The 25247-nt window shown below is 40.4% G+C and overlaps 2 protein-coding genes across 4 annotated transcripts in view; one reads left to right on the forward strand and one right to left on the reverse strand.

Annotated features, from left to right (window-relative positions):
- ARVCF (ARVCF delta catenin family member) overlaps window positions 1-15338 on the reverse strand; it is a 305181-nt gene extending 289843 nt beyond the window's left edge. The window contains exons 1-2 of one of the 2 annotated variants that reach the window (XM_067307355.1): window positions 15302-15338; window positions 14768-14821 (exon numbers count right to left, since the gene is read on the reverse strand). The gene's annotated coding sequence lies outside the window, so the exon portion shown is untranslated. Of the gene's footprint in view, window positions 1-14767; window positions 15014-15301 lie in introns of those variants that run through there. The other variant, XM_067307353.1, reaches the window with a different exon arrangement.
- A 4502-nt stretch (window positions 15339-19840) lies between these two features.
- TANGO2 (transport and golgi organization 2 homolog) overlaps window positions 19841-25247 on the forward strand; it is a 45780-nt gene continuing 40373 nt past the window's right edge. Inside the window, exon 1 of one of the 2 annotated variants that reach the window (XM_067307099.1) lies at window positions 19841-19883. The gene's annotated coding sequence lies outside the window, so the exon portion shown is untranslated. Of the gene's footprint in view, window positions 19884-20747; window positions 20793-25247 lie in introns of those variants that run through there. The other variant, XM_013945547.2, reaches the window with a different exon arrangement.

Raw genomic sequence — 25247 nt, forward strand, 5'->3', positions numbered from 1 at the left:
CCTCCCTCTTTTCTAGACATATGGTCCTGAAATAGTGTTACTTGAATCCTCTCTCATTCTAGCTTTAGTAAAAGAGAAACATCACCAGTACTGAGTAAAGGAGCAGTATACTCTCTCTTGGCTATTTTGTTTGAATGTTTGTTGAGATATTCTCTATCTAAACTATTACTTTATCTTTAGTGCCTGGTTCTTTATGTAAACCTCTTCATTACGTCTGACTGAAAAAGCAAAACACACAGTATATTAGATTTTATCAGAGAAAGTTTTCCTTCCAGAGAAAGAAATTTCCATTGCAAAGTAAATATATATATATATTTTTTAGTAAAGGTAACAGCTGTAGACCTAACCTGATTTTCTTCAGCAGAGAAGGAAAAAAAGTATTAGTCAACTATACAGTAACTCAGAGAGCAACACTATGTGCTGTGAAAGAGGACAATGTAATACTAGGACGCAGTAGTGAAGTATTTCCCATAGAAGGGGGGAATTACTAATGCCAATATGCCCACACTAGATGGCAACAGAAGAACTGCATCTGGTATTCAACATTCTGAAGAACCATATTAGAGAAAGATTGACTTGGCCTAAGTATGAACTGCTAGAAGCTAGAACTATCAGGGAATGGACACCCATTTTATGAGAGGAGACTGCTAAGAATTTGGATTATTTAGCCTAGCAAAACAAAGGCTGAAAGGGGGTAGAACTGCTCTAACTAAATAAACTAACCATGTAAGTCTCATGGACAGAGAAAGGCCACTGAAGCACAAGAACAAATTGGTATGAACTGGCTAAATAAAAATAAATAAATTCAAGTATTGAGAAGTTTTCTAACCAGCAGAATGATGAGATCTTGGGAAGCAGATGTTATGTGGAAGATACTTAAAAGGCAGAAGAACAGCAGAACTGCCCAGATTCAGAGGAAACCCCATACAGATAAACTTCAGTCAAAGTTCCAATGTGAAATCATTTACTTACTGTACAGCTCAGATTTCTGTGATGACAATGAAATGATATAACATGCTGGTAGTTTCAAGGATATACTTTCAGAAATTATTACTATATCTTACTTTATTCTCCTAAAAGACCAAAGCCAGGCACCTGGCTGTAAGAATGCAAATGGAGGTTATGTCATTTATACAAATTCATATTTGAAAGAAAAGGAAACAGTATTTTCCTCACCTGTAAGAAAGAGAAGGAAGTGCTAAACTCGGACTACTGTCGCAGACCTAAGAGATTCAGTGGTGCAGCTGACTCAGGAACCATGATTAATGCTATAGTAAGTACTGTATTACTAAAACATGATACAAGTTTTATCCACTTTTGTCACCCGATGTCCCATGAACAGTATCTGTAGTCTCTACCTTTAGCGCAACTAAGTCTTAAGAAATAGGATACTCAAAAGTAAAAAATGGGAAAGAGGCAACTGAAACAAACACGTTCCAAAATTAGCAGAAGGGACCGAAATGAAACCCAAGGTCTCCTCCCTTAACTACTACACAACATTCCAGCTTGAAGCAAAGATTTTATGTGCTACATGGGCAAATCTTGCAAAAGATGGACCAGATAATCTGATAGGTCTTTACATGCTATGATTTAACTTGCTCTGACTTGGTTTTCTATCACTCTAGTTCGAGAGCTTTCCTACTCAATGCTGTATCTATTTCTTTAAAATTCATTGCAACAAGAGCTTTTGCATCATATTTTGGCATTACTGATTGATGTGGTGAGTTCTGCAACTTAAGATTCATCTCTATAAATTAATGTTAAACTGCTTTTTCCTGATGAAAACACAGAAAGAAACTGAATTCATGAAAACCTGTACATAGTGTTGTTCTGGCCTCAGATAGACGGGAGTTTGGAATATTTCCCTTTCCTAATAAAGAAAATTCACACCAGCCACTGTCCAAATCTAGCAGTTATAAATTCTCCCTACTGAAACACAACATCTCAATGCAGCAATATACCAAATATGAGATTAAACTGTTATACTTGCTTTCTTAAATTGAAGTTAGTCATTTATTTAGGAAAACAATGCAGATTATAACAGGAATTGCACTGCATCTTTCAAGCCTGCTAACTACAGCATCAACTTTAATACATATTTGCATGATCCAGAAGCTTGAGAAAGGAAGATGCAAATATCAGTTAAGAAAACTAGACAAACTGTGAATTGAGTATTTTCTAAAGGTAACTTTAGATGGAAAACTTGCTGCATTTTAAAAAGAGGCATTGTGGTCCTTCAAATACTGAGGCATAAAATGAGGTTAAAAGTTATGGAATGTATAGCTTTGCCTTCCAGAAAAAGAGAAATTTCTTTGTATGGCCCCCCTGCCTTGGTTATATCCTTCATAAATTTCAGAGCATTTAACCTGTGAAACTTTCAAGTTCTTTCCATTCTTTTGTGGCACAAAGCACAAAGAACAGGCTTTTATTTATTTTTAAATTCAGCCAGAGAATGTGAAGAAAATCGTTTGCTTAGGACATAAAGATTTAATCCAAGAAAAAGGGAGAGAATACAAGGTCAAAATAATATGAGAAAGTAAAACATCTTGAAGGACAAGGCTTAAAACATTCACAGTACTATTGGTCAATATTAAGGTTACCAACATCACTACCCTCCCACAGAGGAGGAAATGAGAAGAATTTGCTAAATATAGATAGAGTTGTTTGGAAGGATGCCTACACTTATTTGCGCACTCATCTATTTAATTGTGGGCAATATAGCCCACTAGACAGCCTGAGGCAAGCGTGAATGTTCAATATTCTCTGAATTATACAATCTCAACTGGAGACTGGACATACATCTTGCAATAGTATAAACACTATATTTTGAAACTCTTCACTGTCATGAGTACCTCTGAATTTCTTTTACTCAGGTTTAGGAATGTGTTGAATGCCTCCAAACCTGTGTACACAGTTTTAAACAAACACACCGGAAAGGCCACAGGATGCTGGCGTTCACTGTATGACCTGAAGCCTTCCAACTCCCGTGAATTTCAGTAGCTAATGAGATATCATCTGTGTATATTTATATACATTTATATTTGGACATCAAAAAATCCCCCCAAATAAGCAAAGCAAAAATCAAGCTACTGTTTTGTGCTAAAAGCTCTTCTTAGTTTAATAATCTGGGAAATTAGACATATTCTTCTATAATTAATCTGCAAGTGGATTTCTTAATAACTCAATAATTTAATTCTTTAAACATACCTGCCAATACATCTTACCAAATAACCAATCTTTGCTTTTAAACAAAACTGGAACATCTGTATAAATCCAAAAGAAACAAGTCAAAGAAAGTTGGTACCTGTGGTCTAGATCTTCAGAAGGATTCAGAAACCTGCTTTCCCTGCTTTCAGTGAGAGTATTTTAAAGAAATATAAGGGAATTCAACAGGAGCTGGGTGCCTAAATCCTTTTAAGAATCTGGGCCTAAGTTCCCAAGGGAAAACTGAAAGTCTCAGACAAGATATCATCTTAACTCTAAATCGCTCAGAGGTTCTCTCATATTCCTTTTATTCAAAATTGAATCATCACTGATCTGCCTTCAAATGAAATTCGAATATGTCAGGCTGCAAAACTCATCAGATCCTTGTTAGCAGAAGGTCCAACAGCTCAAGAAATTCCCCTGTGAAATTTCTGTCCCTCTTTTTTCTGTCTCAGTAAAAGTACAATAATACCTGTCTGTGGGGCAGGGGAGGGAAGAATCAAAATTTCTCATTGGGAAGAGAGTAAGTGTTTTCAAATATCAGGAAATATCCCTTGGAAAATAGAATCCTATATTACCTCCTGATCATTTAAATGCAAATATTTGCTCAGCAAAATTATTTATTTATTATAGATTAACCTTTATATAGTCAATAATACTTTGTGCTTATGTTAATTTCTGATTTAAAAAAAGATCACAGATAACAATGCAAAACAAGAATTTTGTTATTGGGCTATAAGTCACTAGCAAAGTTACATCAGATCTTCCTGGAGAGCTAATGAATATAACAAACCTCAGTTCTGCTTAACATCAGTTCTTCAGTCCCATAAAAACTAAAGTTTCTGAAATTCCAAGTTATTGTAATAATGTTTCTCTGCTTTAAAACCGCGAGAAGTGTTTTGTGGAGTCATAAATGAAACGAGGTAGTTGTTTCCTTGAACAGATAGGTGAGCATGGGTTGCTATTCAAAAACTTCACATCAACGCAGTAAGTAAGTAGTTTGTAATAGCTGAAGACTCCATTTATCACCTACGGGAGCATGTCAGGATGGGGGGGGGGGGGGGAAACAAACCTAATGTGGCAAATATTCTTCCAAGAAAATATCTTCTTTGAGAATGTGTTTTCTGCTGATATTTTGCCATATACAAAAACACTAGTGAGTGAGCTCATGAATACTATCCTAAGAAAACTGTCTGAGGAACACCATTTTGTCTGGGCTATTATTTGTCTTACTTTGGTATTGGTATCTCAGGATTTGTTCACCAGAATGAAGGAAGCAGAAAACAACCAAGTATGTAATGTATTATTATATCAAAAAGAATGTAATATCCCACTAAGAATATGGTTAAATTTACCCCAAAAAAGGTATGGAAAGGTTTCACTAAACAGTCCTGATGCTGAGCTTCTTAGCACTGAGTCCTGAACCTTTAAAACACAGACCAGTCCTTTTACACCGTAATTGATCCTAGAGCAACTACAGTTTTGGCATAATACCTACGCTAAACAGAAGACAGGCAAGAAGCAAGATCAAGGAGTTTACCAGGAATTACGGTTTTATTTAATAATCTGAAGTACAGTAGAACTGAAGACATTCCTATTGCTCTGGACTACACTGATGTTACTCTGTTGACAAACTGTAGGTGCTTTGGATACAAAGACCCTCAGAAATAGAAGGGTATATGCTAAGCAGCTAATGTCTGCAATACTAGCAAACTTGAGTTTTCTGTCTGAAATTCAGATCAAGAATCTATAAAATACATATAAATTTATATAAGCAATAGAACTTGAAGCTTAGTATACACTTCACATGCCAAGACTATTTGTGATACATTGTTAAAGTTTTCTTACTATGCTTAAAACCCATGAAGAGATTTTATTCCATTCAATACAATCACACAGTAATTTTCCATTGGACTCGTGTCTAATCATCTGATCAATGAAATAAACAGAGAGGTGGCAATAAGGGAATATAGATGCATCTCCAGGAAGACAGATAATACTTTTTAAGGAACACACTTGTTCCAAAATTCCTGGTCATAATGTGCATGTTCTGTTTAATTTCATTGAGTTTAGGCTTGGAAAAGAAAATCAGAAGATAGCAGCAATCTTTTAAAATGTGTTCCTCAATTAGAGGGAAAGATGTATCAGTAAAATTAAGAGAAAATTACATTCCAGTTTAAGGACAAAACTGGAATGATGATTACTATTATTGAAAAAGAAATAGTGAGAAAGATTCAAACTTACAGACCGTATGATTCAGTAAGCTTCCATGGTTATCTCACATCCCCAAACCAAGATGTCTGACCCTCCATCTCTAAATATGGCCTCCGGAGAGGGAACAGGGGTTTTTACTTCCATTATCTTTCTGCCTGTGGTAAGGAAGTACCTTGGTCCTGAATCAGGACCCACAGGAATTTAGCAAGGGCTATTTCTGTTTGTAGTAAAATCTTCAATATGTAATTTACATATTGATATGTCATCATTTCTTGGTATTTAACTTAATAAAAGCTTCTCTAAAGTAGAGATTTTATTACCCAAATTATGGAAGTAGCAGACTTGGGGCAGTGGAGACAGCATGACTTTCTGAATCAATACAAAGTATGTCCCTCATAGTAGTTGTTATTCTGTGCAGGTGTGTTATTGACTATAGTCATAATGGTCTCACTTTAGCAGCTGTCAATAACTCACTACTTGTATTGTCACACTGAATTAAAGAACAACCAGACCAAAAATATGTGGAGAAGTTATAACAGCATGGCATGACCCAGCCTGTGGCGCAAAGCAGAACACTGCCAGTTTAAGTCAGCATTCATGTTTGACACTTCACTTGACATTACATTGATAAAATAAAGTCAAATGTGATATTTATTCAGGCAGAAGAGACTACATTTTAAGGATACCAGAAAATTCTCAAGTTTATGGCTACTGCATACAGTAAAACTATGTTTTTAACACATTGGGACCATTATTGGATGTACTTATTGACATGTGAAACTGAAACAAAGTTTTATTGGGGGTTATTGCCATTCTACAAATCACATGAATAAAGCTTCTTTGCATCAGACAGAGTTCTACTAGGAATGTTAGACTACTTTACTTTTTTAAAATGGGGTTTATTTCTAAATCAAAGCTTGACAGCAATATACAATAGCTGTACTGTATTTTTACTAACTATGAGTCAGAGTTGTGAAGTATTGAAAAGTCAAACATAGATAACATGCTATTATCATGGTTGTATTAAACACACTTAATACTATTGTACTTTTACCATATATAAGCATTTTTCTTTCAAATACTTCAGGAGCTGACCTAAATAGGTAACACATAGCAAACAAGAAGAGCTCATTGTCACTGGCCTATCAAAATGGAGAAACAGATTCAGCCATGAGAGGCAAAAGATTTCCTATTTCCAGCAATTTAATCTTTAAGTCATTTTAACCCATCGAAAAGGATTACTAAAATGTTAGTAGGATTATATCTCAAAGAGTAGAATATTGTTAGAAGTGTCTACACCAATAATGTGTTCCCTATACATTCTAGAGCAGCACTGCAACATCTAATAAAGCTTGCATTTCCTTAAAGAGGCACCACTTTAAAAGAATACTGTGTTTTTATGAAACAATTTTTAAATTAAATTTCCTATGCATCTTGTGTTGATAATAGAGGGATTTTCCTTGACAAGTCCTAGCATAACACTGTCAGTCATGCTCATGCCCACCTTTCTCTCTGTATTCAGTCATGTCTAATGCTTCCTTCTACTTTCTCAATAAAAGCAAAACTGAAATGGAAACTCTTAGAGCAGCAAGCTTACGGATTCTACTAGACTGATATGAGTGATGTTATGTTCATACACATCACAAGAAATTCAACCAACAATCAGAAGAATTCATTCAAAATTTTGACAACTGCACAAAATGACAAAAATTTCTTTCTTCAGTCTTCTACAATAACCTCATAGAAGTTTATGAACAGCTATCTAAAGAACATTCATCCCATCAATGAACAAGTAAAATACCCACCATGTCAGTGTTCTTAAATGTTTTGATGTATTCAAGGAAAATATTCGTGCTGTCTCACTTTCAGCACCTGACGTGCATGCTTAACTTAAGGAACTAGTCTCTCTACACTATCCATATTTGTTACTCATTGATGAGAGAGAGGCTCCTCCAAGGCGCCAGTTAAAGCACTTAAATTGGACTTACGCTTTGAATCAACCTCTAGATAAGTCTGTCTCTCTCTATCCACGGATTTTATATCCGGTCAGAAGTGACTGCCTTTTCTACCTTAGGCATCTAATTGATGTGCCTAAAGTCATCATAACCACCTGAAGTGTCAAACATCAGATTCTCCTCCCCCAAGGTAGTCCACATATTACAAACCAGATCTGAAGTCACACTGCAGCCCATTCTGCTTTAGGGAAATCTCTAACCTTTGGTATTCTGCATGCTGTCAAGAGATTTTTTTTTTTAATTAAAAAAAAAAAAAGGCAAAAATTAGTCTACCCAATATCGCTACATACATCCAGCTCTCTCAGAAGTTAGTCATCAAGCAGTGAATCCAGCAAAAATGGACACTCACTGCAATAAAGTCTGTTAGTCATAGGAATAATTCAGTGATAGTCTGAGTGAGCACTCCTGTCACTGGCCTGAGTAGGAATTACTTAATGACCAAGAATTCAGTTATTTAAAAATAAATTAAAAATTATCATTACATAACCCAGATTAAATAAAGAACTTCTATTGTAATGAGAAGGTCCCATGGAGGAACTACACCGATATGCTTCCAACCCATGGGTAGAAATTACACTCCCATAGCAAATGAAGAACAGACAATTAAGTTCTTGGCAACAGTAGCTCTAGTTTCACTCACTTAACACTACAACAAATGTAGATAAATTAAGCAAAGACATTGTTACCGCAACAAGTAACTGTAGCATTTTTTTGTTTTTAAAAAAATTGCTGTTACCTAGTGAAAGCAAAGGTCTCTATTTGAATGAACACATCACATACATTGCTAGAACCTACAAAAATATCTACATCTCCACCAAGACCATTACTGACAGTGGAACACTGGGCTGTTCTGTGCAAAGATAACTCTTTCTCTAGTTTATGGAAAAAAAGAAAAAAAAATCCAGGCTTTGCTAACTCTCTTCTGGACTGATTTAATACATACCTTTTGGTATTCCCGGAAGGTAAACATTTCCACTTACAAAAGTCAGAATGGATCCAACTAGTAAGTCTCATTAAATCATTTTTTTTTAATATTGCCAAGAATTTAAATGTTCCTAGCACTGTTTTCAATAGATGTCCACATCAAATTTATTAAAAGGTTTTTTTAAATATTTAACTCATGAATCTAGCAAGTTAACAGTATTCTGTTAGAGCTCCAAAAACCACACCTGCTTTTACAAGTCAGCAGACAACAATGGCAATTTACATAACATAGCGCCAAAACTAAGGTCACCTAAAGCTTTCAGCTGCCTCACTCTCACTATTCAAAACCTTGCTGCACCTGCTGAAGTTGAATTTAACTCTTTCTACTCCAAAACCACATGCCTATGCATTTCTGCTACACAAGAAGCCTTAAATTACACACCATTTTCCACCAGAACTTGTCTTGCCACATGGAAGCTCCTTACTGGATACTCGCCTCTGCAAGGATGCTCATGGGAACTGCCTGACATTAATCAGTCTGAGGAACTATGGAAGACATAAGTCTTCCTTATAAAAGAAAATTTTGCATGTATCCTGCCCTCCTACTGCTTATTTTAACACTGTTAACTTCTCAAGAGTTTTCATCTCTTTTTTTTTTTTTGAACGTTCCATTATGATAGAAGAAATAAGAAAAGAAAATCTAATTAAAAAAATAACACAAGGCAAATGTGGTACAAAGCCTAGATCCTGTGAAGATATTTTTTCTGCCCAGTACTTCAAATTAAGCTACCGCTCAGCACCTCAAAGTAAGTCAAGGTCACTATAGCTGTAAGAGTTCTTACAGGGATTACTTCATTAGATAACTCAAAATGTATCCAACTGAGAATGCAGGTCTTGCAATCAGTCCCCTGGGAAGTCTGCTCTCAGGAGTGCCTATCAAAAGGAAAGAATGATACCTAATTCTATACTCCCAAATTATTAAATTCTGAGAGAAAGAAGGAAAAGAAGAAATACTTTGGGTTCATCATAACTGCACAATGTCAAGAGTGGCCCCAAACCGATCTTACTTGCTTTTTCCCTGTCTCGCTTGCAATGTTCAGGCTGTAGTTCTTCAGTGATGTGTTTCAGAAGACAGTAAATGCTTCACAACTCTTAAACAGACCATAAGCAGCTAAACAGTAATTGTTCTGAAGGACAAGAGTCTGTTGGTAAGGCACTAGAATGCAAGCTTCCAATGGCTTATGACAGCAATAACTAGACAAACAAATAATAAAAATTAAATTGTGAAAGATACCTTGACTATGTCCTTTTAATCATTAGCCAACTTGAGATATCATGTAAGCACTGAAGCAGCAAAGAGATAATACTCGTTAGATAGCAAAATCTCAATTCCTCCCTGACCTACAAAATCACAAGCTAACAGATTAGTGGCAGACTCGCTACATTGTAGCTCATGGAAACCCTGTTGCAGCTTCCAAAATAAAAATGCATGTGCACTGAGATGTGGGAAAATCATAATTAGAAACAACGTAAACTGAGGCATGCACGGGAGATTTTGACACTACAGTCAAACACCTTTCGGGACAAAGATCCTAAACTACCTAGGAAAGATGTCATCTCTGTAGAGACACAGTATACTGCGTGAACTTCAAAAAACACAGAATGGTCTTCCCAGTGCAATAGAAATTGGAAAGTGAAGCACAGAAACCCAGTCTTCCCATGTGTTCTTAATGAATTTTGATGTCTTTTAATACTGCCACCAGCAGTGTCAGAGTTAGTTTCTTGCTGCAGACACCAACACCCAAATCAGTCACTCATAACCAAAGACTGTCATCACTGATGACAGGAGTTTCTATCGTTATTGTTGATGATTATTGATTTCTGTGAAAGTTGTACAAAGCATAGTACCATCACTAAGAAGTATTAAAGATTTTCTGTTTAGGAGGAAGAGCAATATTTTCCTTTTGAAAAATGCTTCTCTAATCCAATATCTTAAAATCATTTCCAGTCCTTCCCAATATTATGTTTTTCCACAGACTTTATTAGATTGTAGTAATAGCTCTACTTTATATGGTCCCATTCTTCTAAACAACTATGTAACATCTACTTGCAGTTTCCATTTATTTGTAAATAAATTAGTAGCCAAAAAGCATGATAAATTTCTAGGACGGGAGATTTACGTCTGACCATACAAATACGGAAGAAGGGAGAAAATCTCTACAGGCTTCCCAAACCTGCTTTGCCTCTAAAATGGGAGATCCATATCTTAAACTGAGAGTCATTTCTTTCCCACGTCAGCACAATTTTGAGAACTCTGAAACCACAGCGAAAAAGAGGACTTGCCCATCAGACCCTAAACCACAATCAACCTCTCTCAGTTCAACAGCCGTTAGACAACTGCTGGAAGACAATTATTTTCTCAGGCTACTCAGCCTGGAACCTGTGATTTACAATCCTAATTTTGCTCTTACAAAATATACTCAATACTCAAAATTGCTCAGTTTATCTCACTGTAACCAATATCAGCTGATTACTCAGTATAAAGACATGTAGAACCAGACCAACAGATCCTTCATAAAGAGGTATTTAGAGAGATGCAGTACTGCACATATTCAGTCTCACATATTCAGGTTCTCACATCAGTTTAACTATTCCAAGCAAGCATTTTCTAGCTTGTGTAAAAAGTTCACCCTTGAGAAAACACAGATTTCGGCATCTTCAAAAGTATGCACTGATTTTGTTTCTCTAGGTTAACTCCTCATAGGACCTGATTTTAAAGATATGATTAAGCAGATCTCTTGACTTGATTGTGGCCAGCCTCTTAAAACCAAATTCAGATGGCCCTTACCTGAACCAGTGACATTTCCATTAATTCTGTGTAGACTGGATGACAAAACATACAACTCTATAGCAAGTATTTTACATAATTTGATAGCAAATCAGTAAAAATAAATAAATGAAGCTATTTCAGGGGTATAATGGTGCGTTCCTTAGCTAAGATTCATTATTTTCACACAGAGGCCATTTGTTTCAATATTGGTATGCTCCCAGTAATGACAGCTATTATAAGAAGATATATTCAGTCATGTTCTTTGTAGACTCTAGCCTAGTGACTAGATATGGGCTTAACTAGCTAAACTAAAGTGATCTCTACAAGAGACTAAAATATTTAGGAATACCACCCATACATATTTTCTTAATGGGTCTCTTGCACATTTTTTATTTCTAAGATTGATTGATGTACCAAAAGAGGCATGTATATTAGTGGGTAAAGATGTCACACTGTACTGAAAAACAATGGCAATCACTGAGTCTAATCAGGACTCTAAAAACGATACTTTGTTTGATGAGTATGTATATAAACTAATGATGAATAATAGACACCTACTGTTAAATGATTAGCCACGTGTATACACCAAAATGCTACTTCTTGAAAATGTGACTGCCATAAGGCTGATTTGCCAGCCTTTCAAAAAACTGGATCTTACCAGATTAAGTTGCCTGTTCTACAACACCGCAGAAAAATAGACACGTAAAAAGAGCAAGAGTCACTGAAATTAGGCAAGTTATTTGTCTTGGATACTATTTAAAAGGAATGCAGCCCGAGCTAACCCAGAAGAGCTAGAACCCTAGAACCTCAGCATATGGAACCAGAAGTAGCTTTATGGTTTATTTTTGATTGACTGTGAAATGTGAGAGTAAGTGTGAAAAGAACTAATGGGGGGAAGAAAACTTGTGCCACTGTGTGTTGGGTTTGGCTTTGTTTTACACAAATTAGCTGAGAGATATCTAAAATATTTTAGTCAGTTCCTACCTTCCCTCCCCCCCCCAAATGTCTGTCAAGATATGTGGCTAACCTTGCTTCAGGACACACATAGAGCATGCCCAGTCTGGAATTTAAGAGAACAGTTGAGATCTCCTTGTTCATGCCCTTAATGCTTTAGCAATATCATGGTTTTACACCCCTTTTCTGAAGAATATACAATGTTTGCGTAGTTACGTGTGTAACCTAAATGTTCTGTATTATGGAAAGAATACTTTTCTAAAAACATGGGCATTTTAATGAAAAAAAAAAAAGAAAAAAAAAAGGCAGGCTCAGTGCTAATTTCAGGTGACTCTCATATAAAGTCAGAATAATGTCAATGAATCCAATGCTTCTGAAATTCTTTTCCTGTGCATGTTGGTATAACCCTGGCGTTGGCCTTTTTCTCCTTTTGTAGAGAGGGGCAAGAGAGTAAAAAATTTGACCTAACCTTTCTGCTTTGAAGATTACTTTGATGGTTATTAGTAACAGAATGCACTCACACTGGACAAGACACTGTCATATTTTGGTTATAATGGAAAGGCATAAGCTAGATGTAGTAAACAAATGCCTTTACAGCTAAGCATGAGACAACACTGGTGTCAATGATTTATACCCACACAATGAAATATTAAGAGCAACAAATTATAAATCTGGTAGTACAAGAATTCTAACAGGCTTTCTCACAGTATATCAATTCAGACACTAACCAAAATCCACCAAAAACACTGCAGAAATATAGTGTGTTGCATTACATAAAATCCGATACAGAAGCTTAGTTTTATATAACTGTTATATGCATGCAGATGGCCTTCAGGATAAAATATTATCCCTAAGCTGCAGTTTGAGCAAAATTTAAAGTATAAGCAAAGGGAGGAATTCTGCCATTTCCAGTGCAGTGTCCTAACTAAATACAATATGAATTTCTCTTTATTTGTAACTCCTATCGGTTCTTCCAATATTAAAGAATTACCAAGACTAAAATCCATTCAAAGTCCCTGCAATGAAGAGATGAAAATCAAAGGCAGGAACTGTTTTCATCAATTATGTCTTAATATTAGATCAAATCTATAGTTACATTAATTGAATTTCAGTTATTCATGTTAAGAGGAACTATGGGATAAAAAAAATCAAAAAATAAAATCAGCAAAGTCAACTTTGTTATGATAACAAGCAACGTCAAATAAAATACATTCTAAGCATCTCTGGACAATACATGAGGATAAACTATGCAGTGAAACTATGCAGTCAAACTGTATTGTTCCTCTAAACCTTGCCTTCTCAATACATTCCTCTAGCCAAGCAAAGGAAAGATAAACCCATTTGCCTAATGGAGCGTATAATTTAAATATTTCAGACAAGCATTTACAGAGATGTTGCTTAAAATAAATTTAACAAGCATCCATCCAAATATCTTGCATGCTGAGGAGAATAGCATACCTCACAACTTATTTTTTCCTGTAGGAACTATGAACTATCCAGCCTTTTCAGTTACTTTAGTCATCGTATACATGCTGTATTATTTCATATAACAAATTATCATTTGTTCCAAAGCAGATTAAACAAGCAACAGCAGTTATCTTTATTACACTACCCTGTAACATTTCAAAGCCACCAGAATTTCAGGTTTCACTACTGCACCATGTAGTCCTCCAAAATTTTGTAAACAAAATGTTTAAATTCATAGAAGCTTAAAGGGGTAATGTACTTAATACAGACTGCAGCATTTTAGCCACAGGAAGACACAATCAGCCAATGTCAATATTCTGTCACTTGGGATCATGATTTTTAGCATAAATCATTCTCATTAATACAAAACGGTGTTCTCCCCCCCCCCACAAACTTCTATCTAGTGTTTAAAATATTATTAATATCAAAACAAAATTCCTACTTGCCCTAAAAATCAGCTTAGTATTTTTTTACATGCTAAGAATCACATTTTGCATTTTGACCTACCTAAGGCACAAGAGTACACTATAAAAAACAAAGTAGATGTTGTAAGAATTCCCTCTTCCACATTTTTAACAAGTGCCTCCGTAAGGGAGAAAGAGGTCTTTGCTATTTGCATGCTTGAACTAGACATTTTAAAGAGTTGTTCAAGTTTTGCAAACATTAATTAGATTTTAATCATGCACAGCAGCACTTTTCAGGGAAAATGAAAAGAAAAAAAAAAAGCTTACTTTGTCTCTTAAGACTGTAATAGGTTTAAATCCTTCCACGTTTGTGAAGAATAGGTTAGGTTTGTTTGCTCTTTGCTACAAAGAGACTCGTCTCTCATGCATGCCACAAATAACCCGAGCACTGACTTCCCCACGCGAGGGGAACTACCCATCGCAGCGCAGGGGGAGCGCAGACAATGTAGGGCTGCTCAGCGGCGGCGTGCGCGTGTCGCTGGCGTAGGTGATTTTAGCCCTCCGCACGCAGCCGCTCCTCGCCGCGCACCTCGCCATGAGCCCGAGGACGCCGTCAAACCGCAGACGGCGACGTTTAGCAAACAAAGGCAGCCGGCGGGCGGTCGCGACGCAAAGCCGTCCCGAAGGCGCTGCGCCCCGCGGCAGCTCCCGCCCGGCGACCGCATTCATCCCCCCCAAGGCGCCGACCCGCTCACCATCTCCTCCGCCTTCTCCCACTCCTCTGTCCTGATTTTCCTCGCTTCTGCCGGCTTCGCGGTACCACGGGGAGGGGGGCGTACAAAAAGGAAGGGAAAAAAAAAGAGAAAAAAAGCTCTTCAGTGAAGCACTCGGCGGTCGCTCAGCAGCGCATCGACGAAGCCCCTCGTCCTCCTCTCTCCCAGGAGCGGGAGCCCCTGCGAGGTGCCGCCGGCGGTGCTGCCGTCGCTGCCACCTCACCTCGCCTCGCCTCGCCTCGGCTCCCCGCCCCGGCGCGGCGCGGCGCGGCACGGCACGGCACGGCGGGCGCCCGGCTCCCGCGCCCGGCCCCCCGCGCCGTCCCCCCGGAGAGCGCCCGCCGCACCGGCCGCGCTACCGCCTTCCTACCCGCGAGGCAGCGCCGTGGACGGAGCTGGGCTGCCTTTCCCCTCCCACCTCCACATTCCTCCCTATTTACAAAGGGTGGCCAAGACCATCTCTATCCAGCGAGCGGTGGGGGTGGTAGGAATCGTTAACCCTTTTCTTGCGTTCACCTTTTTTTAAATTATGCTCGGCTGCGCTTTAAAAACACGCCGGCGGCTTCCCCTCTCGACCAAGCGCCCGAGCTTGCTGCCGCCGTGCCCCTAGGTCCCCGCTCCTGCGCCCCAGCCTGGCAGCTCGCCATCTCCTAAGGCCACCCCCAAAAAAGGGTCCCGGGGCAACGCTGCAAAACGCCAGCCCTTCCGAAACCGCGCTAAAAAAACAACCGGCCGCCAAGCTCGCCCCGGCTGAGCGCGCCTCAAGGGAGGCCCGCAGGCGGCGGGGGGCGCGTTACCCCGCCAGGCCGCGCTGGTAGCCGTCTCGCCAACTCTTTTATTAAGCAGCGTTAATCATTCCTCAACATTCACATTTGGGGGGAGCACTCAGGGAAGGGAAGGGGCATCCTGCCCTCCTCCGTCGCCACAGGCCCGGCGGGGCAGATGCGCCGGCCGCAGAGGGCGGCGGGGCCGCGACCACACGCCACCAACGGCCGCGGCGCCGGCCCCTGCCTCGCGCTGCCTGTCTGCAGCCGGCACACGAACCGACGCGCTCCTCCCGTGCCGCGAATTTTCCTATTGGGCAGCGCTCGCCGGCTGCGCCCAGCAACCGAGCTCTCATTGGTGCGTTTCCGCTCCGCGGCCGGCCGCTCCGCGCAGCATTGGCCAGCGGGGCTGCCTGTCCGAGCGGCGCGGCCCGCCCCCTCGGCGGGCGCGGCAGCCTCCCGCAGGCTGCAAAGGGGGGAGTCGCCTCCGGGCAGCCGAGACCCTCCGCGCCAAGGCGCGGACAGAGCCGCCTGCGCGCGGGCCGAGGCCACGGCAGGGGCCGGCCGGGCTCCGCGGCTCCGCGAGGACGGAGCTCGGTTCCGCGTGCCGCCCGCTCCCTCCAGGAGCCCCGCGCTGACGGTGCGCTCTCATCGGAAGCAGCGGGGACCATGATGTCATCTAGTTTGACCCGTGTATCAACAGCACTGAACAGCCCAGCACACGAGTACATCGGGCCCGGGGGCTCCAGTACAGCGAAAAGATTGCTGTTCTTAGGAGACTAAATCGTACTTTTCCCAGCTGTAGACTAGGAGATACCGAGTCCAACTTAGGTCCAAAACACTTGTGGTGACGGAGAGCGAACCATCCAGGTGGAATGTGGACAGGCAACGCTGGCAAGGGATCCTGGTGCATTTGGCTAACAGCCTTTTCTCCATTCGATCTCCCTGTCGAGCCAAGGCTGAACACCTCCCAGTTTTGATAGCTGTTTCTTGTGCAGTGGTCTCTGTGCTTTGCGATCAAGTCACCTCTCCGCCTTCTCTTTGATAAGCGGAATAGCTTGAGCTTCCTAAAACCCTTCCTAAAACACTATCTTACATCTTGTAATCTATCTGTTATTTTTATGTTCCTCCTTTAAATTATTTCTAGTGTTTTCTCCTCCCCCTTAACTGTGGATGCCAAAAATGGCACAATATTCTAATGTTGCTTTTATCAATGCTTGGACAAAGGCAGTATCACTCCCCTGTTCCCCTCTCTCCTGTATATTCCATATTTTATACATTAAAGGATTACATCAGTCCAATTTACCACAGTATTATCCTGAGAGGTCATGTTGAAGCATTTATATATAGTGACAGCTAAATACTTCTCTGAATCACTCCTTGCTAAGCTAGTAGCAATCCACTTGCATTCTTTATTTCCAGATGTATTTGCTTGCATTTTCCAATATTAGAATTAATTTTATTGGACTGGGATGATTTAATCAGGCACATCAGATGATTTTGTAACTAATCGGTTATGTGAATTATCCATTCATCTACTAAGCTCTGTCATTTGCAAATTTTACTAGTAAGGATTTCACATCACCATCTAGATAATTAATAGAACTATTGAATAATATCAGATCAAGAACTAATTTCTAGAAAGCTCTGCCTGGGTCACTGCTGTCTCCCCTTTATCAACTACATTTTGAGAGTTCTCAATTAAAAGATATTTAACCCATTTAAGGTGTGCTTTATGCATTCTATATGACACATACATTCACACACTTACAAGATAGAATAAGGTTTTTAAACAAATGCCATGACTATTTCTCTTTTAATTTTGAGACTAAGGACAATTCTGCAAACTTTTCTCCAAGCTTCTTCTTGTTTTTTAGCTTTATCCAGCAGAGGTTCTGCGCTGCTAGCTACCACCAGTCTCTTCAGTAAAGATATTTAAAATGGATACAGAATCATTGTCTAGTTGGGATTAGACTATTTAAGTTTGATAGGCAATGGAAGCTATACAGAGATCCCCAAAGATGGAGTCTAAAGAAGGACAATATTAACCAGGGTCCTTTAGGCAGTACAAAAAGTCAGGAAATAGAAGGAAGAATCTGAATGGCCACCAAATCCAGTATTCACAAACCCTTGTAGTGGTTTGCTTTTGTGAAGCATCCTAAAAACCAAAATTTTTTAATGACTCTATGAAGTTATTCTAACTTCACACATGCATTAAACATAGGTTATTATCAGTAAAAGCTAACAACATTTAAGTTTCAGGCCTATAGACAGTTTTCCTCTTCCTCTCCCCAGGAACATAACTCCTACTGAAGATAGGCAGACCTATAATAATCTGAGGATTTTTAATGGGTACCAAGCATAGAAGCTAAATAACCTCTGGTCACTGTGATAAGCCTATGCTTTGAGATACAGAGTGGTGTTATGGTTCCTTGACAGCAAAGAGCTATTAATGCATTTAACATGCAGGCATTTCATCAATCAGAGATTAAGAGATTTGCATAATTTATTTACTTCTGCAGTCAGATAACTGTTTTAAATAACAGCTCTGTACCTGAAAACATAAATCTATTTTTGCTTTATATGAATTGAAGTTGACGTATATGTAGGTCATTAATACAATCTATCATTGTGTTTCAAAAGCAACAGTACAAGTAACGATGATACTATACTTACCCAGCACATTCATTAGTAGATCTCAAAAGGCCTTATGAAGGTCAATGTTATCACCCCCATGTTGAAGATGGAGAAAGGAAGTACTGAGATGACTTGCTCAATGTCATATGACAGACCAGTGGTAAAGCAAACAATTAACTTCAGGTTTTCTGAGTCTGAGATGAGAGTTTTTACCTAACAAGCCACATTACCTACTCTTATACCCCTGGGAAGGTCTTCTATTTTCATTAGTGTTACACATCTTTTGCGTACTGTGTTTATTTTATATTATTGTTATAACCCAGAAGAGCAGTCAAGGCTTTTACCACTCTCTTTCCTTACAGACTTTACCGTAATTTTAATTTACAGGCTCCACTGAAATTCTCTATTGCCACCTGTGAAAAACAGTCAGAAATAAACTTTGAAATCTTGTTCGAAAAACCCGTAAGTTAGCTGAGTCAGTATTTAAGCGTGAAAGGACAAAGGGGTGGAGCTGACCAATCCCAGCTTAAACCTGTTCCATTTAAATTATCAGAGATTTAATTATCAGTTCTGATCACGCTGTGCTTAGTAACTGGAAGCAAAGCTGACTCTGTCACCTGCGTTTTCCTCCATCCTCAGAAAAGCTGCCCCGCCTCGACGCCTCCACGGCCTCCCTGGTGGCTGCGCCGCCCCGGGCACGGCCGCCCCGGCTCGGTGGCTGGATGCACACTCCCCGAGCCCACCCCACCCCGGCCTGGGCGCGCCAGTCCCCGGACGCACGAGCCCCCGCAGCTCCCCTCGGGCCCCTCGTCCCCTTGCGACTGGTATTTCACACCCTGGGACAGACCGCAGCGCCAGCGGCCCCGCCGGCACCCGCCGACCCGGGGCCGTGACAGAAGGCGACGCGCTTTAAGCCCGCGACACCGCCTGGGCTCCAGTCACCCCCAGCCGTAGCGGCGCTTGCGCCCGGTGCCTCCCCCCGCGGCGACCTCGGGGACGCAGGGCCGGGCCAGCGCAGCCCCGGCGGGAGCGAGGCGGCGGTGGCCGCCCCACCGCCCTCCATGGCGCCCGGGGCGGCTGGGCGAGGCGGAAAGGGAGGGAGGGAGAGGAGGGGCCCGGCGGACACCTGTGCGATGGCAGCCCCAGCAACCGCGTCCGAGCGACGGGGCAGCCAGCCAATGGAAACTTGAGGGGGAGAGCTCCCCTCCAATAGCGCGCGGGGGCGGGGATCCCGCAGCCAATAAGGGTGCGCGTTGGCCCACGGGGCTTCTGGAAGCGGGGTGATGCTGTTCTCCGTGCCGCGGGCTGGGTGAGTACGGGGCGCCCGGGCGGGTGCCGCCGCCGCCTCAGGGGCTGGTGCTGCCGGCTCCCGCTGGGCCTGGGCCTTTCCCTCTCCTCCCCTTCCCTCCCGGCTCTTCTCCGCTGGGGACCGCGGGCTCGGCGTCCCGCGGTGCGGCCCCCTCCTCTCGCGCGGTCCTGGCAGAGCCACCCGACCCCAGCCCGGGGGCTTCGCCTCGCCTGCCCCGGGCCCGGCCGCCCTCCCGGTTGGCGCTTTGGGCTCCGCGGGCGGGCGCCGGCTTCCCAAATAGCCTTGAGTTCGCTGAAGTGTCACGAGTGAGGCGCCTGAACCCGGCGCCCTGCCGCCCGGCAGCTGACACGCTCGCATGCCTGACGGCGGCCTTTCAAGCTTCCTTTCGGTGAGCTGGGCGCCCAAGGCGTGTGACGAGCTTCTCGAACGTTCGGCGGCGCGGGGCAGAGCCGCTGAGGCTGCGGTGGTGCCGGGCTGCTCGTTCGCGCCCGGGGCACCGTCCCGCGTGCGCCCGGGACGGCTCGTATTGGCGGCTGCCGGCCCCGCGACGGCTCCCGCGTAGCTATTTGTGTCTCACGGTACCGAATGTCGCTTAAAGAAAATAACTCCTCTCGAGGAGATTTTGCACAAGAAACTATTCCCCCCCCCGCCCGAATTTGTGTGACAGTAATTCCTCGAATGTTTTAAAGTAAATCCAACATTATATGTTGGAACAATCCTGTACTTGTTTTCTTTGGTGTTGATGGTGGCTGGCTGATACTTCTGTCACATGCAAGAGTTTGATCAAATGTTTGTTTGAAAGTGCAGTGACACTTTTACGTCAGCATGTGAAGGATACAATTCTCTTTTCCTTGCCTTATGTCTCCTGCATGGATTACCTGAAGTCTAAGGAATAAGCTTTGATAGAAGCTCTTTCTGTATTGCAGTATTCATTTTGTATCTCTGTTACCCTGAAATGAATGAGTATGCATATCCTTCAGTAAGGATACTTGCAGGACTTTTCTTCTACTTAACTGCTAATTTATCACAGAAGTTTGTAGGATGTCTATCAGCCCATGGCCCTTCCATCAAGTCTCTTTCAGAGTAGGTAATGGACTCAAAATTACTGTAGGTGAGGTGGGGAACATGTGAGCATGTATGTAAGTGATGGCTGAAGTCCGCTATTCCTGTAGGAAGTTAAGCTTAAGAATATAAGACCAGCCATACTATGTCAACTCAAAGGTCCATATAACCTGGTACTTTTTCCCTGGCAGAGTCTAAAGGAACATGTCCAGGAAAAAGTGTAAGAACAGAGCAGGTATGTATGATTCTTCCACCAAGTATTTCCTTCAATTACTAGTAACTTAGACTTTCCTAAAATAAATGGAAGATGAGGTTTCTTTAAATCAGTGTTTGGGCCAGTTCTTAATGATATTAACAAGGGAAATATGTCCGTTCTGGAGTTTAACTGTTAGTTTACTAGTTTTAAAATTTATGGATGTATTCAACAAATAGCACACTAAGAGTGCCACAAGTGTAGTAACTGAATATAATGGCAAGTTTCAGAATAGACTGGTGAATATCAGTACAACACTACCAAAGTGTGGTTTTTAGAAAGGCAATAGTGGTGTTGCTGTTCCTGAGAAACCTAGCATGCCCTCCGTAATTGTTTTGTTACATGTGCAGCCAGAAAAATAAACTGTTCTCTCTTGCTCTGTGAACAGTATTCCTTTTGTAACTTTGACAGTGATATGTTACAACAAAAATTGGCCCTCTTACAATAGTCATTGTCAGATGTTGCTAGACATAGTATTTTTGGAAAGCCCAAATTATATGAAAAGCCTTCAGAAGAAAATGGTATGTTTAAACAGTTATGAGCCTGGGTTACTGTGAATTTTCTGAGACGGACTTCATTGGCATTTTGGCTGTGTAAAAACTACCTGGGGAAATAACTTTTTTAAAAATGAAAGTGATCTACATCTGTGTTATTTCTCATTGTTAGAACCTTATTTTGAATGGCACATGCAAGCCTACCTACTGCTTTTAAACCCTGTGATCAAAATCACAGCTCATTGCCAAAACATCTATATTTATGAAACTTCATGCTTTTAAAACTAATTTGCCTTCTGCTGTTTGGTGTACTTGGATTACATTTCCAAGTTTATCTTTAGAAGCAGGTTGGCAATTTTCTTTCTAAAATGGAAATTATTTTTCATATAATTCAGTTCCTAGACTTGGGTAACTTTAATATAAATATATATTATCAATTTTGATAAAGCTACAAGATATGTAGCATTTGCCAATGCTTGTTGTTGTAGTATTGGCTGCTGAACTGAACTGATGACAACTGCTCTATTTTAGTAGAATGGGTACAGGTCCTAGGTGCATCTTGTACTCTTCCTGGAAAAAAAAATCAACCAGGATGAAGGATGACCTGCAGTAAAATTATAGATATTACTGAACTCTTGCCTTAATGATGGCAGGTTGGAACTCAGTCTCTGCCTATCAAAGGCAATTTTCATGCTTTTTGTTTTGCCTAAACCAAAACAAAACCTGTAAAAGTAACAGTTACATAAAGTTTTTCTTGCCCCAAAAGGATTCTTAGCTGGCTCCTCAGAGAAGAAAACCTAAGTACTGTGAAAGCTGAAAATAACACAGCCTTTGCCTAAAAGGAGAAGGAAGTCTAACAAAAGACTCTGGATATACAGAACTGTGGCAAAGGACTGCAATTACTAGCACTCTTAAACTGGGGGAAAGGCTGCCTTACTCCATCCCTGGCAAATGTTTTTAAAGTGTGGTGTGTTGAAAGGTCAGGTTTGCTAGCCTTTCTTCCCCTTGGGAGCTGTGCAGTGGACTTCTAGTAAGATGCCAGAGGGAGAGATTAGCTGAAGAGAAGAATTTGGCTACAAATCTTAACTCATCAAACTAGGGAACCATGTGCACCTTGAATGTTAGTTTGTTCTTGTAAGGAAGTTCTACTTTTTGCTGGAAGAGAGCAGTGCAGACTGACTCTTCACCTTGGCAGAGAATGGACTGAGTTACAAATTGTGCCTTGAGCAACCTGAAAGGCTTCAGATACAGATCCCTCTCTTCCCCCTCAACTTTCTGACTTTTACATGTGTACAACAGAAAAATAAAAACAAGGTCTCAAGAATGAAGTAACTTCTGGAACAGGTCTTCTGAGTCCTAGGAAAAAAATCCTACCTAATAACTGAATGTGCCATTTCTGCACTCAGTTTCAGCTACATAAATTGAGAAATTATACTTAAAAATCACTCAAATGAGAAGTCATCACTTCTGTATTTCCATTCAAAGCTCTCCAGATGTTAGGTCTTTAAGTTCTAAGCCTATCCATATGCTTAAAAGGATACTACTGTTTTTGAAAAAATCTAATTAGTTTCAGAGTTCTGATTTAGTTAACTTTTCTTGCTGTATGTGCTGTTGTCTCTCTGTGCAGTTTCATGCACAACTTTTTTGTAAAAGCTCAACTCTTTCCTGTTCACTGTATTTCTCTGCAAGCCGTTGGGCTCTATCCAGTTGCTTTTGAAGCTGCTGTTAGATAGCAATTAATGTGACTACACAAAAGGAACATGTGCCACACAAGGGAGGGGCAAAAGGAAATTAGTAAAATGCTTTACAAACGTGAAGCAGCTGTGAAACATGGCTCTGGTCAAAGAAAAGTAACTGCTTTTAAAAAGTTATCAAATACCTCCTATTTTCCTAATTTTTAAGATTCGGCATAAAAAGCTCATTCCACTACTGAAAGGAAACTCATCCTACTTTATTCTTTCATGGCTATCTGCGAAATATAGTGGTCAGTTTCTGTTAGGCAAATTCAAAGGCAGCAGTAAAATAGTCTTAGACTCTGCTGGCCATGAGTTATTGTTGTGGTACATAAAACTATCAGAATCCTGTGACTAATGATCTTTTGCTGTCTTTTAGCCTGTACCTAAAGAACAGTTTCAGATCAGCTGAGAAGCAATTGAGATTGCTGTGGTAACTGACAGATGTTATTTATGATGCTTCATTTGCGAAAATAAAATACATAACAAATGGTTTCGTCTTTCAAAGACTTCTCCTGGGTGTTCTTAAGGGTAAAATGGTTTTATGCCAAATTGTGAACTGATTGCTTCTAATCAACCAAATGGTGGTAGAAGTCTATAAAAAGAACATACACAATCTATCATGTTTTGATCTCCTGGTAGTCCCTCTAAATGCTACCTTACACTGGCATCTATACACTCATGCATTTAACAGATTGCCAAAACTAACAGAATAACACACTGTACTGTCTGACTGAAAACAGTAGCATAGAATAAGAATGGTAGTTACTTCAATATCATTGCCAGAATCAGCAGTGCCATTTGGAGCAGAATGCTTAATTTGCTGGATGTTTGTAGTTTTTGTCAAGCTGGTTTGTGCATATTAAGCACAAGTCAAATAGCAGAATAGAAACATATTACAGATGTAGGAGTCTGTTGCCATCACTTCATCCTTGATAACTGTAAACTTACTAAACAAGAATAATAAGATTAGATTTTCTAAAGTCCACTATCCTAAAAGCAGTATGTCTTTGCTGTCACCACCTTATTTTTTTCCCTATTCTGCAGGCCTTTTTATGTTGCACAGTATGAATATTCTGATTTGTATTGTCTTCAAACAGAATCAGAATGTATGTGTCATAATTTAGCCTTTTTTTATTTGAACTTTCCTTTAAGCTTTCTCAGAACATTTGAGGGTAGTTCTGAATTCACATTTTCTGCTGCAGTAGATCTTGAAAGGCAGTTTTTGGTCAGGCTTTGGACTTCTATGGCTTTTTGTAGGATCAAGTTGCAAGTGTAGAAGCCAGAAGCAGACCTGATCATTTTTACCTTCCCTTGTCCTTGATCTATGGGGTGTTATACTGAATGAAGGGGAGGTTATGATTTAAACACCTCTGAGTTGTAATGGCAGCTCTGCAACAGGCTTGTCTTGTGCCCATGGTTGCAGCAGTGTTTTTATGTGAAAACTGACTTTAAAGAATGACACTTGCATGAAGGTTTTGATTAAATATTTCTGCTCTCATCATGTCTATTGCAGCTTTGTTTACTGCCTCTAACAACAAAAACAGCGCTTCTTTCAAAGTTGACTTTCAAATAAGCTGGAAGACTCTAGTGAGATAATTAGTAGAATGATAATCTCACAAAAATTAAGAGAATGAAAGTTGAGCAACTGAGATGATGTGTAGTAAGAAAGCCAGTCACTGAAATTTTAAAACTTCTGTTGAACAACTTAAAGGAGAATTTTGAGTCTTCATGCTTCACTTCTTAAATGAAAAGTGACTTCAAGCAGAAATTATAACAGTGCAGAGCAATGAAAAGTACACAATGGTAATCTACTGCAACCTTCCCACTCAATGTAATTTATGAAGTAAATTACTTTTTTATGAAGAAATCTGTGATTTCCTACACTGCAGAGTGAGCAAGACCTCAATCTACTGATTATTGTTATGATTTTATTGGGACAACGATTACTTTAGACAATGCCCTCTTCTTGCAAAAAATATTTTATATTCTATCAAAGGTTTTAAAAGGTAGCTTGTAAAAGCCAAAGGATAGCTTTTTAGCTTTGATCTTGATCTTGTTTTGTCTGTCTTGTTTGCAACTGAAACCAGTTTTATTACCTCAAATTCAGTAAGCATGGATAATTCAGTCTTCTGTCTGGCAGTTCTTTGCATAAGCATGTATTAAAAGCTTTCATTCCAGCTTGACTAAATTACTTTGGGACAGGCACC

The sequence above is a fragment of the Apteryx mantelli genome, chromosome 17 (assembly GCF_036417845.1).
Source record: "Apteryx mantelli isolate bAptMan1 chromosome 17, bAptMan1.hap1, whole genome shotgun sequence".
Classification (NCBI taxonomy): Eukaryota; Metazoa; Chordata; class Aves; order Apterygiformes; family Apterygidae; genus Apteryx; species Apteryx mantelli.